Below are 13,455 nucleotides of genomic sequence, written 5' to 3'. Positions count from 1 at the left end.
ATACAGAGAAAACATGTATATCACCAAGGTTTTTTTTTTATTCTTTTCTTTGCTTTCGGTGGCACTGATCCGCCATTCATTTATATATATATATATATATATATTTCAGATGGTGCCAGAAGCATCATCATTGTTTTTTTTTTCTTTCTTTTTATTATATATATATATATATATATATTTTTCACAGGGTTCCAGAAGCATCATCATTGCTATTTTTTTTATTATTCTTTTGAAAGATGCTTCCCAGCATCATCATTGCTCTTTTTTTTTTTTTTTTTTTATTATTATTCTTTTGAAAGATGCTTCCCCGCATCATCATTTTTTTTCTTTATATGGCCGTCTGCAAGGCTGAGTTCGTGGGTGAAAACCCAGGCGAGTCCAAGAGAAGACGGGGGAGATCTTTGGGTGTGAGTTGACAAACTTTGATTTTGTCAATCACATTCAAAGGCAGCAGCAGAGGCAAGCAGACGGATGAGATCTTTGGGTGTGAGTTGACAAACTTTGGTTTTGTTGATCACATTCAAAGACAGCAGCCATGGTGGAGGTGCAGAAGTGGCACGGCAGCTTGAGGTTATGCGGGGCGTCAAGTTTGAAGTGGCGGAATTGCAGCGGCGCTAGGTGATGAGCTGTTGTTGGCGAGAGGAGAAGGTGACTTGAGAAGCGAAAGGTGACGGGATCCATGCTGTGGACAATGAAGGACTTGAAGTAGATGTCGAAGATGCTGAGCATGTAAACGGCATAGAGAACTACGTCAAGCACTACCAGTCATTTCTCTTTCCTCTTCCTTCGTGATCTTGTTATCTTTTTTTTTTTTTCTTTGTTCTGTCATCTTTCTTTGCAGAAGCAGGAGTTAAAAATGCATCAAGCCCAAAAGGATCAGACAACTCATCATTATTTTCCGCTGGTGCAGCTGAAGTCACGTTCTGCTTCGTCTGGTCATCTTCATCTGCAAGACAACCGGAGACGACGGCTGGAGACATGGCACGGCTTCTACCTCCGTTTGGGCTTCTGTCTGACGTCGGTGATTGTTGCAGCAATATGCGAGGAAGGAAGGGCTGCAGTGTGCGTTGAAGGAGAGTCCAAGAAAAGTAGAGAGAGAACTGTGGTCTCCGAATGTCACCACTTTGCTACTGCCTTTCCGTTGTTATCGGCCGAGACGAGGGTGCACGTTGTGGTCTCTGGGCTCACGGATGGCAGTCTCGCTGGGCAGAGAGGAACAAGGAGCAGCCGTCTGGACCTTGGGGAGTCGACAGCGGCATTGAACCAAACCCTTTTGCTTGTCACAAGACAAAACCATAAAGGAGATGGTGCCATCAGCACATAGAATCATGCTCCCTGGCTTGACATCCTTAGCCAGCTTTTTGTAACTCATACAAATCATATTTGCATCACCCTTGAGGGTATAGTCAGTGGAGATGGTGATCTCTTGGCCCTGTTTGAGCTGGACAGGTTTCTCATCTTTGAGAAACCCCGTTCGAATCTGTGGACCCTTGGTGTCGAGCATGACGGTGCAGAGGATGCCAGTGGATTCCATGGCAGCCCTGAGATTGTTGAGGGTCTTCTGATGGTACTCGTGGGACCCATGGGAGAAGTTGAAGCGGGCGACGTTCATGCCGGCCCTCAGCAGCTTCTCCACCATCGGAACTGAATACCAAATCCACATCCTCCTGGGACTCGCTAACCAGCTGGTGCCACAGGCCCCCATGGATCCTGAGCGTTTTGTCCTTGCTCGACGCGCGCCTGTACAGCTTCTCCGCGCACGCGGGGTCGCAGACAACGTCATCGCCGCCATGGACTATCAGCAGCGGCACCTCCACCTCCTCGAATTTCCCCTGCAGCTCCTTGCACACTCTCAGCAGCTCAAACGCCGTCGCAGCGCGTGGCCTCGCCACCGACCTCTTTGACCGAAAAGAACGCGTCCTTGCTGCAATACCTTATGTCGCAGGCGGTCACGATATCGATACCACTGCCGATACACGCTCCGTGGATGGATGCAATCACCGGCTTCTGGTAGCCGCAGGACCGGGAATTGAAGAGAACCACCGGTCGAACACCGCGAATTCGCTGACCACGCTGTTCAGGCCGCTCACGGGAGGCTGCTGCTGCTGGTACTTGAGGGTGAAGGGTCGGCCGCCTCTTTCGACACCTTCCGGTTCTCTTCCTTCGCCACAACTAAGCTCGGGACCACGCATTTCGAGGGGGCTGGAGATCCCGATCTCTTTCCCTTTCCTGCGGGGGATGGATCTCTCTCAGCCGACACCGGGTTCTTCTTTTCGACTGACACGGACCTCTTTGCTCCTGCACCCATTCTTAGCCTCATCTGTACTTGAATTCGAATTCACATGCCTACCTGAATTGACATTGTCTCGAGGAGCAAGAGGCTGCCTTGATGGTGATGAAACGCCATTTTTCCGAGTTGAATTGTGAGAAATCAGAGAGAAGAGCTTAAAGCTTAAGGCTTTTTCAGTGCGTATAGGAAAAGCGCAGTTTGGGCTTTGAGAGCCGGGCCCGGGCCTTGCATTTGGGCTAGTGGAGAGGTTGCTGGGCATGGGTGCGAGGAAGAAGAAGAACGCCATTGGGCTGATGCCAATAGGCTCACGGTTTTGGACTTTCATCCTCAACAATCCAGCCCCCTCACGGTTTTGGGCTTTATCTTCAACAATCCGGCCATTATTATTATTTGTAATTATAACATATGTATTTTTTTTATTTTTTATTTTTTTTTATTTTTTTTATTTATTTTTTTTTATAATACATTATAACATATGTTTTTTTTTTTTTTTTTTTTTTGAGTAGAGAATATATATATATATATATATATTTTTTTTAATACATAGTAACATATGTATATTTTTTTCTTTTCTTTTGTAATAAAATTGACTTTCTTTAATGAAACATTTATTTATTTATTTTGATGTGACTGTACTTGAAGTTTTGAAGTTTCAAGTTGCCTACGTACTCTTCCAAAGAAGAGATCAAGTCATAACGTAGTTCAAATGAGTGATGGTTTTGATGATGATTTTGATGATGATTTTGCCGTACACAGTTTATGCTCTTGCGGGCCAGGAGCGTTTGCTGTCGCCTTTTATGCTCGTGCGGACAAGGAGCTTTTGGTTGTCGCCTTTTAGGCTCGTGCGAACGAGGAGCTTTTTTTTGAATTTGTCAAACGATCTTAAAGGGGCATTCCTTGCAATCTTCATAGCAAGGAGTCTTGACTGAGTGATTGAAGAAGTCTTTGGGGAAGAAATCGCGCATTGTGATGGCAACGGACGATCTTTGTGTCGTAACTTCATCATCCTCAACACTTTCATGTAGCTTTGAAGGTTGACGGTAGCTGCTTTGCCCCCTTTCCGATTGGCGAACTTGTGGATGAGACCTATGTTTCTTGTGCATTTTCTTTGGAGTGACATAAGTCCATCCTTCAACTTCACTTGACTTGACTGACATGGTTTTGAAGCATGCCCCCAGCGGTTGAGGTGAAGATTTTGAGTTCAAAGAGCCAGAAGTGACGGTGGTATAGTTTGTCTTCACCACATCATTAAGATCTAGCTCGATGATCCCTTTCTGAGCCAACTTCATGATGAGATCTTTTAGCACAAAGCACTTTTCCGTCGGATGACTAATGAAGCGGTGGAATTTGCAGTACCTTGGACTGTCAGTACGGTTCATATCTTCTGGCCGTTTGCGCTCAGGTAGGTCGATCACCTTTTTGTCAAGCAAGTCTTTCAACATGGCAACCACGTCGGAGTCGGGGAATGGATAAGTCTTCTCCTCAAGCTCCTTCAAAGTGCGTCTACGTATCTCTTGATTACGAAAAGCTTCGGTTTGAATCGCCTTGCTTCGTGTAGGGATTTTGACTGGAGTTGTGTTGACCGTCATTGCTTCCTTGGTGGGTTTCCACGTAGCCTTATCCACCTTTGGCCCCAAAACTTTGTCATTCTTGTAGTCGGCGATCTGTTCTTTCTTCCCATGACGGGTGATGCTTAACTCCATATCATGGGCGCGGGTGGCTAACTCCTCAAATGTTCGTGGTTTGATGCCTTGAAGGATGTAGTGTAGTCCCCACTGCATGCCTTGAACGCACATCTCAATGGCAGAGGTTTCAGAAAGCTGATCTTTGCAATCCAGACTTAAAGAACGCCATCTATTTATGTAGTCGACGACAGGTTCATCTTTCCACTGTTTCGTGCTGGTCAGCTCTAGCATGCTTACAGTACGACGAGTGCTGTAGAAACGGTTGAGGAATTCCCTTTCTAGCTGGTCCCAACTGTTGATAGACTCAGGTTCGAGGTCAGTGTACCAGTCAAAAGCGTTACTTTTCAGCGAACGCACGAACTGTTTGACGAGGTAGTCTCCCTCTGTCCCAGCATTGTTGCAAGTTTCAATGAAATGGGCGACATGTTGCTTCGGGTTGCCTTTTCCATCGAACTGCATGAATTTTGGGGGCTGATAACCCCTTGGCATCTTCAAAGCATCAATCTTCTTGGAGTAAGGCTTTGAGTACAGTACGGAGTCATGCGAGCTTCCTTCGTATTGTGTCTTGATAGTGCTTGCGATCATCTCCTATAGCTGCTGGATAGAGAGAGATCTCATGGATGTCGTTGCTTGGTCTAGCTTCGGCTTCTCTTCGACTTTCTCCGCTGGTGGCTCCTCTTCTTCGTCGTCTTCTTTCTTTAATAGGCCAACAATTGGGTCGACTTTCACGTCGGGCAGCGCATCTAGTTGGTTGACAAGTGCGGCAATCTGCAAGTCTTTCTCTTCCACAGTTCGTGTGAGCTTTGCGATTGCTTCATTCATCTGAGCTAGCTGCTCCTCGATTGAAGTTGCTCATGTGGTCATGACTTGCATGGTTGTACTGCCGCTCGAATCAGCGTCGGAGAGTAGGGACTCTGAGTATTTCCTTGGGCTCTCCCCTTTTGATGCCTTTAGCGAGGCTAGGGTGATCACAGGCTCGTACCTCAGGTGCTCTTGTTCTTTTGACAGAGTTAATGCAGAGGCGGAAGCCGCGGCAAAAAGATCTCTTGCCTTACTTCGGGTTATGATGCCCGAAATATCACCACTTGCGGCGATGATGTTCTTGTTCTTTGCTTTGATTGCAGGAACAGCTTGATCATTTCTTGATGCCATTTGCGTTTTTCGATGACTTGAGGATAGAGATGAGAGGTAGAGATTGTCCCACTGGGCGTGCCAAATTTGTAAACACGAGAAATTCCTGAAACAAGCGACAAGAATACGTGTACAAAATATATTTTTTTGTATTAATGATTTTGGGGTTACAATCTCTTTGTAATTTGGTCCTCTGATTCTATCTTCGTAGGGTGTAGGTTTGTGGATGAGTTGTTGATCCAAAGGGCCGTCGGGGCTTGATCTAAGGATGAACAGTTGATGAATGGATCTTGAAGGGGCGTTGGGCCTGATCTTGAAGAATGGGTGTATGAGTTTGTTGAGGTTGTTGATCCAAAGGGCCGTTGGGGCTTGATCTTAGGATGAACGGATGATGAATGATGAACACTTTCTTCAAGGGCTGTCGGGGCTTGATCTTGAGTTGGTGGAAGTTCTTCAAGGGCCGTTGGGGCTTGATCTTGAAGGTTGATGGATGAGCGGATCTTCAAGGGCTTTCGGGCTTAATCTTGAAGAACGATTGGATGTGTGGATTTGTTGAGGTTGTTGATCCAAAGGGCCGTCGGGGCTTGATCTTAGGATGAACGGATGATGAACGATGAACACTTTCCTCAAGGGCCGTCGGGGCTTGATCTTGAGTTGGTGGAAGTTCTTCAAGGGCCGTCGGGGCTTGATCTTGAAGGTGGATGATGAACGATGAGCACTTTCCTCAAGGGCCGTCGGGGCTTGATCTTGAGTTGGTGGAAGTTCTTCAAGGGCTGTCGGGGCTTGATCTTGAAGGTGGATTTGACGAAGAACGAAGATTGCTTTCTTGATCCTTCGGGATTTGCTTGAGAGTTTTAGAGTTTCAAAGCTTCAAGGTTTTGGGTGTGATCTCAATTTCCCTTCCTTTCTTCTTCCCCAAAATGAATGCCTTGGCCTCCTATTTATAGAATTCCAAAACTTGATTTTTGGATTTAAATAATCAGATGAAATAAATCATTTCTGCTAGGTATTGACACGTGTCCTATTTGATGACTTTTTCAATTTATTTCGATTTTTCGTTGAGTCACACGCTACATGTAAAATTTATGTGATACGTGAGCGTTGAAATTTTAATTATTGGTCAACATTCATTTCACCGAAATTTTGATGTCTACACTAACCATCACATGATCAAATCAATATAAAAGAAATCATAAATTACAATCCAAGCAATAACTAGTATCTATTTGGAATCTAACATTTTTATCGGATACACATCAATTTAATAGCATTCTATTTTGAACTAAAATTAGAAAACTTATGTAAATTTAGAAAGGGAATTGTTATTAGCACTCCAAAAATCTTATTCTAACTTCAAACTTTCTATATTAGGAAAGAAAAAAAATACTCTTGTGAGGAGTGTAGAATGAGATTTTTGAAATGCCAATAACACTTCCCTTTAAAAATTAGGACACTATTAAAATATAAAAAAATAAAATTAAGAAATGAAGGGTGGTTGAGAGGAGAGAGGTGGACAGGCGGTGGTGGCTTGGTCAGATGGGGTTAGAAAGAAAAAGGAAACTGGGGAGAGAGGAAAAAGGGATTGGGCATTGGGATTACCGATTAGGGTCTCTTATATAAAATATTAAAATGGGAATTGTATTTTTTTTTTTTTTTGGACGAGGGAATTGGATTTTATACTTGAAAGAGTCACGTTATAGATGGTCACACGTTCATTTTAATTGGATTGGGCTCAAACAGACTGTTTTAGCCGATTCATTTTAACAAGAAAACAACCTTCTTCTTCATTTTCCATTTGCAGTCTGTACATAAAGTCCCCGCTGCATATCTCCCCTCAGCCACAACTCTTGGCCATCGGGTGGTCCTGGAAGGTCCTCGCAGCTACTTTTCAGACTTCCGGAGGGTCCTGGGACCACCCCGCTTAACCCACTAGATCCGCCTTTGTTCGTCTACAAATCCCAACCGAACCAACACCTGAACCTCGATTTCGACAAGAGCGGAGGGGCTAAACTAGCGCTCCTAGCCATGCTTTCTGGCAAAGGGAGGGGCGACCGCTACTCCTCGCCCTCACGTAGCTTCACCACTACTTGCATGGCTGCCTCCTCTCATTTCTCCAAAGAAAATAAAATAGACGTGATAAGCTATGTAGAGATCATGATGGTGGATGAATATGCATGTCGATAGCTACGTATGGATATTATCATTTGAGAAGTGATTTCTAGTTTTTCAATTAAATCAAAGAAAAGTTACGAATAAATGTACAGAAAGTGTTGAATAGATAATGTGTGAAAACCGTTCCATCCAACAACATTTTATAATCTTGAGAATGATAATTAAAATTGATAATCATTCAAAGTTTAAAGGTGTGTTTCGGAAGTGTTTTTAAATGACCGAAAGTAATTTTTAAAGACAATGTTTTTGAAATCAATCATTTGTAAAAATGCAAATTAATTTGAAAAAAAGCACATAACTGATGACGGTACTTCAAGAAAGGTTTTAAGAAGCACTGCTACTAATGAAGCGCTTTCATGTGATTTTTATAAAATTGCAATTTGTTTCTAACAAAAATGATGCTACAATGATAAGCACTAAAAAAAAAAAACAAAAAAAAAATCTTAGAGAAACACTAACAAAAAAAAAAAGAAAAGAAAAAAAAAACCTTAGAAATTATTCAATATAAGAAATCATGCACGCCACTTATTTATTAAATTTTTATGTCAGCTAAATTAGATACTGTGGAGAAAAACTTGCTAGAAAGGGATAAAATGTTGTCCATTCTCAAATCCAATTTGTCCTTAGCTCAAAACAGGATGAAGGTTTAAACGGATAAACACAGAACTAAGATGGAGTTTGCAGTTGGGGATCTGGTGTATTTCAAATTTGTTCCTTATCAGTTCAGGTGTTGGTTCACTAGGAAGGTGACACCCCAGAATAAGCTACTTGGGAGGACTATGATTCTTTTGTAACTAGATTCCCTGATTTTAAATTTTGAAAAACCTAGTGGATAAGGTTTTACTTGAGGAAGGGTTAATGTTAGGATTCGTGATTAGCTTAATCACAATCAGGAATTAGTAGTGGAAGTAGACTTTTATTAAGAGAATAACTAGTTAAATGTGTTTGCTGCCACCTGTCAAGTGATGTAAGGGGACTATATGTACACACACTTTTGGTGTGAGAGCCATAAGGGTCATTTGAATTAGAAAATATTATTTCACAAAAACAAACAAGAGCTCCACTCTTCTTCTCTCTTCCTCCTTCTCCTCCATTGTTACCCTTACTTGCAGTTGAGTAAGGATTTGGAATCGGGTCATAACAGGGACCTCTTCACCGGCGCCGAGTAGTTCTGCTACAAGCACTATGCCTCTCCGCCTCACGACCTCATCTGGGTCGGTGAACTTTTCCTCTCCTCCTCTCAGCTTCGCGAACCTTCTGCCTCCTCTGGCTCTGTCCAGTACTGATCCTGGTCCAAGTTAGATCACTTCATTTCTTATACAGTATGCACACAACCAGTTTGATGAATTTCCTCAATTGATAAAGGCTTGCATTTTTATTGAATTTTGGGAATTCTTGCAATAATATTGAATTTTGGGAATTTTGATGTGCAGCCGCAAGTTGAGGACCAGAGCTTCCCAGAAGAACCGATCAATCCGCTGGCTGCGAACAGTGAAGGCACGTACATTATTAGCGAAGGCGCATCAGGGAATATCTACTTGTGGGAGGTTATTTTCCTAAGCATTTTTCTTTTTCTCTTTGAATTTATATTTTTGTGCTCTGAAATGCTAATGGACATTTTTTTTTTCTATTTATTTAGGTTAATACTGGTAGACTGCTTAAGAAATGGTATGCTCACTACAGGTGTTAGTTGCTTGGTATTTCGGGATGAATGCTCCCTGCTGATTTCGAGGTCGGAGGATGAAGGCATTAAAGTTTGGTCTCTTACACGGTAACCACTTCTTATCTTACATTTTTGGATCTTTATATTGTTTTTAATTATGCACTGAAAACGGTTATATCTCTATGCGTTGAATCTCACAGATTATTCAGTGATTATCAAAGTCAACAAGAAAGCCATTTGTACATTCATAACTTTACGGAGCACACTCTTTGTCTAACGGATGCGGTTGCAGGATATGGTGGAGGCAACCATTATCGTGCCAGCATCTCAGGATCACACGTGTAAGTTATCACATGTTCTTTAGTAAATTGTAAACAGTGTTTGGTATAATATATAATAATGTTATGTAGCAAATCATGAACTAAACAATGATGACAAAGTTATCATGAGCTGAACAATGATGACAAAGTTAATTCAAATGGGGTCTGAGGGTATTACAAGAACAATTTCACCCCTAAAGACTTTGCGCCAACCCTCATTCCATTTATCCACTCAGTGAATAGTAATAGATCCCAATGAACAGTAATAGGCAAAAGCATCTCCAACCCCTAAAAAAAATGCGTTGGCACCCAGTCTAAAAATACGCTAGCATAAATGACCTCTATCCCTACAAAATGTGCTGGCACCCAGCCCATTTGAAATATTAATAATTTATTTATAAAATAATAAATAAATAAAATAGTTTTAATTTCGGATAGGATTTTTAATCAATCTCGTCACGTCACGTGTCATTATCCAAACGTACTATTTTGTGAATAGATTTCCGCTAAGATTTCAACCAATCCCGACATGCCACGTGTCACTTCTTGTTTACAATAATTTAGCCAAGATTTCGATAAGATTTTTAACCAATCATTTTAATTACGTGCCACCTCATATGTTCAGCCGTATGCTTTGACATAAAAAAATCGTTGCAATTGTGCTTTTAAAGAAAAATACCGCATAACCTTAGCTGCGACCTTTTTTCTCGAGCTATCTTCTGTGTTGGTAATTTTGTATCTTGATTTACCACAATTCGACCACACGGTCAACTCTGAAGTATCTTTCCAATAGATCATGTAATCATTGGGACATGCATCAATTTTCACATACGACAAACCCAAGTCATTTTTAAGTTTTTTTGCCTTATAATAGGATTCAGGCAAACAATCCCTTTCATGCAACATTCTTTTAATTAACTCCAGTAAAGTGGTGAAGATCTCATCTAGCATTCCCGCTAAACACTTGATCTGATACAGTCTTACAACTGCTTCCAATTTCTTAGACTCCTTACAACATGGCCACAAATCTTGATCTGCCTCTTCAAGCAACCTAAAAAAAATCTCCACCTCTTTTGGACACCCTTCCTCAATAGGGGGTTCAATAGACAATCCAACATCTTCTTCTGTTAATGGTTGGACAATTACATCATTAAGAAAACCATGCATACCAGTCACCTCATCTCCTGTTTCTTCTTCTCCAATTGCCACATTTTGCTCTCCAATGTTTTGCTCACCATGATGTTTCCACCAAGCGTTTTTATAATCTTTATCCATATCATACAATATGAGATGTTCAACAATAGTGTTCCTAACAAAAGTATATCAATTACAACATACATTACAAGGACATCTAAACTTATCAGGGCCAACAACATTTGCAATTGCTTGATCCAAAAACAAATTAATTCCAGTTGTATACGCTTGAAAATTTCGTGGTATCATCAATGACACATCCCGACCAGAATCGAGGCATGTTGACCATCACATGAGGGTGACATAGCCATGTGCGCAGTGCGGGAGTGATAATGATATGAAAATGTGGGTAAATAAAAACCAAACTAGCTAATTTACACTAGATAAATATATAAATGTGTGTGGAGGTGCTTAAAGTATAGATACACATATTCAGAGCATAGGTAACCTAGATGCAGTCCAGCAAGCTAAATATTAATTATACAAGACATGAAAGAAATTCCTACATTATTTGAAGTCTATCAGAACCGTCGTAGAGTCCTTGTAAGCCACCAACACGAACGTCTAACTAGAACCTGGAGGGGCGCAAAATAGAAAATGTGAATGAGCAAAAACATAACTTTTTGAAACCATTTCTCTTTCCAAAAATAATAACCCCTCACCGTAAAACCCGTATAATTTCCCAGAAAATAATAATACATACGTATATAGAAATCATGCTTGAGAGCAATGAAAACCGAAGTATATGCCATGTCAAGTATCTGAGTAATAAATATGTATAAGCCCAGTGATATGAATTAATGCAAAATAATATGCCAGTCGGAGTCACCTAATGTGACATGTATGACTGAACCTATAGATCATCAACATATTCCTGCACATGAGTCAGAACCACCTAATGTGGTCTGTACGACATGATGGGTGTAAAAAGTACGCTCAAGTGCTATGATCACGTGAAGGATGTGCGATGAATCGCGGGTCACCTACGAGTTGGAACCACCTAATGTGGTATGTATGACATGCTGGCAACAAACTTGGATCCAAGTTGAGCGTACGATGCGGGAGGTGAATGATCACGTGAAGGCTGTGCCCTGGCCTTGGGCGGGAGCACTAACACCGGGGTGCAAGATAATGAGCTCTAAATACATCTACACATACCCATACACAATGCAACCACTATCATCATAATGCACTCACCTGAAGCTTACATGGGCCTCCGCAACATCATTCGATATTATGCAAAACTATACTAATGCAAATACTAAAATATAATGCATCCTTGACATGGCATTTAAATCTTGAATTCATTTAAAAATAGTTTTTGGAAATCGTAAAGCATATATACGTATATCTAGAAAACAAAAGCCCACACACTGGTATGTAGCAGGGTCGTAACCCCCGAGTCTCACTTGGCTACACTCGTCATCTGGAAACGTCTCACCTATATGTGAAATAACTAATTTAACATTAATTTGAAAGTATATAACCAAAACCATGTAATAACTTATCATACGTTACTCAATTGGGGTGTTTGAATATACCATCATGGCCTACTCAACACCACAAGCATCCCCATATTTTTAGAAAAAATTTCTGATGTCTCACACACCCTCACACGCCGGCTAAGGCACGTGCTTGGAACAGTTGGACGGAAACCCTAACTGCGTTAGGAATATTCCGTTAAATAAAAGCATATTCCATTATATTTACCTAACGCCGTTAGTATATTCCGTCAAAGTTGACAGAACATTCTACTGTCTTCTCTGGTGGTCTTCGTCGGAGCCGCCGTCTGCAATGCTGGATTCTGGAAAATCTTAAAACCTTAGTTTCTACTTCGTTTTTCAACCAAATTTCACAAATCTTCTATAGATTTGAAGCTCTCAACAAGGAGAATCATAATCTTACCTATTTGAAGACCTAAAACCTTCGGGAAATGGTCGGAAAATAGCTCGACACAACTGGCCAAAATTGGAACTCGACAAACCTGAGTATTCTGACATTCGAACCACTCCAAACTAGCTAGGATCCTTATAGAGTTGATTAGGACCCTTTTTTAGCCTTAAAATCTCATGAAATGTCGACGATCATGTCAGAGTAACAAAGTACCTGGTTCTTCATGATTTCGACGTCCTTTCTTTGAACAAAGGGTATGGTTAGGCTCGCGGGCTTGCAAGGAACCCGATGGTGGTCCTTAGAAGTTCGATCTGTGAGGTTTTGGTTCAGTTTGAGTGTGATGCCTTCAGCTGTACAGACAAATGAAAGAGTTCGAGAAAGATGGAGAGAATGCAGGTTTGTATGTGTGTGTGTGTGTGTGTGTGTGTGTGTGTGTGTGTGTGTGTGTGCGTGATCTGTCACGGGTTAGCGAAAGAAAAATATTAAAGGCTTCCCATTGGGCAACCGTGTAAGGGAAAGGAGAGAGAGAAAGAGTCCAAGTGGCCCAAAAAATATAATTTCAACCCCCAAATTTGATTGGTCTAGGAAATATAGGAATAATTGTGACTAGTTTAGGTTTTATTTTCCTATTTTTACCCAAATATATTCTAATGTTCGTAACCTTTTCGTTATGAACCTGATTCGGCCCTAATTCGCGTCAACACACTCGTGACGATGCGTACAATTTAATGACATCAACGAGAAAGATAATTTAAAACCATATACATACATCCACGTCACTAAGCCTTGAGGGTATTATCGTCACTTTACATACTTGGGGATAAATATATACAATAATTTGAGACGGGTCATCACAGTCAACCAACTCTTGTTCATGCTTTACCACTTTACGAGGGTAAAATATTACGTTGACACTAAGATCCCTACAATCTTTCAATCCCTATCATGTAGGCATAACTACTAGAATTTTCAATTTCTATCTTTCAACCCTCAAACTCTATCATGATTGCAATCTTTTAATTTTCAACACCTATTATAGTAAAAATAAATTAAAATAACAACAAACAGTTATCAAAATTATGCTTATATAATTTATTCTAGTAAATA

At 41.2% G+C, this 13,455-nt stretch overlaps 1 long non-coding RNA gene across 1 annotated transcript; it reads left to right on the top strand.

Annotated features, from left to right (window-relative positions):
* Positions 1-8,004: 8,004 nt before the first annotated feature.
* LOC125475625 lies at positions 8,005-9,455 on the top strand. The gene is made up of 3 exons (XR_007256946.1): positions 8,005-8,600; positions 8,712-8,825; positions 8,918-9,455. It is a non-coding gene; the product is annotated as an uncharacterized LOC125475625 (long non-coding RNA).
* Positions 9,456-13,455: the final 4,000 nt, after the last annotated feature.

This window comes from the organism of the source record quoted next, unplaced genomic scaffold (assembly GCF_019419815.1).
Source record: "Pyrus x bretschneideri cultivar Hongxiangsu unplaced genomic scaffold, Pyrus_bretschneideri_v1 Contig15, whole genome shotgun sequence".
NCBI classification, from domain to species: domain Eukaryota; kingdom Viridiplantae; phylum Streptophyta; class Magnoliopsida; order Rosales; family Rosaceae; genus Pyrus; species Pyrus x bretschneideri.
Note: the sequence above shows the minus strand (reverse complement) of the source record. Positions and strands in the feature narration are given on the sequence as shown.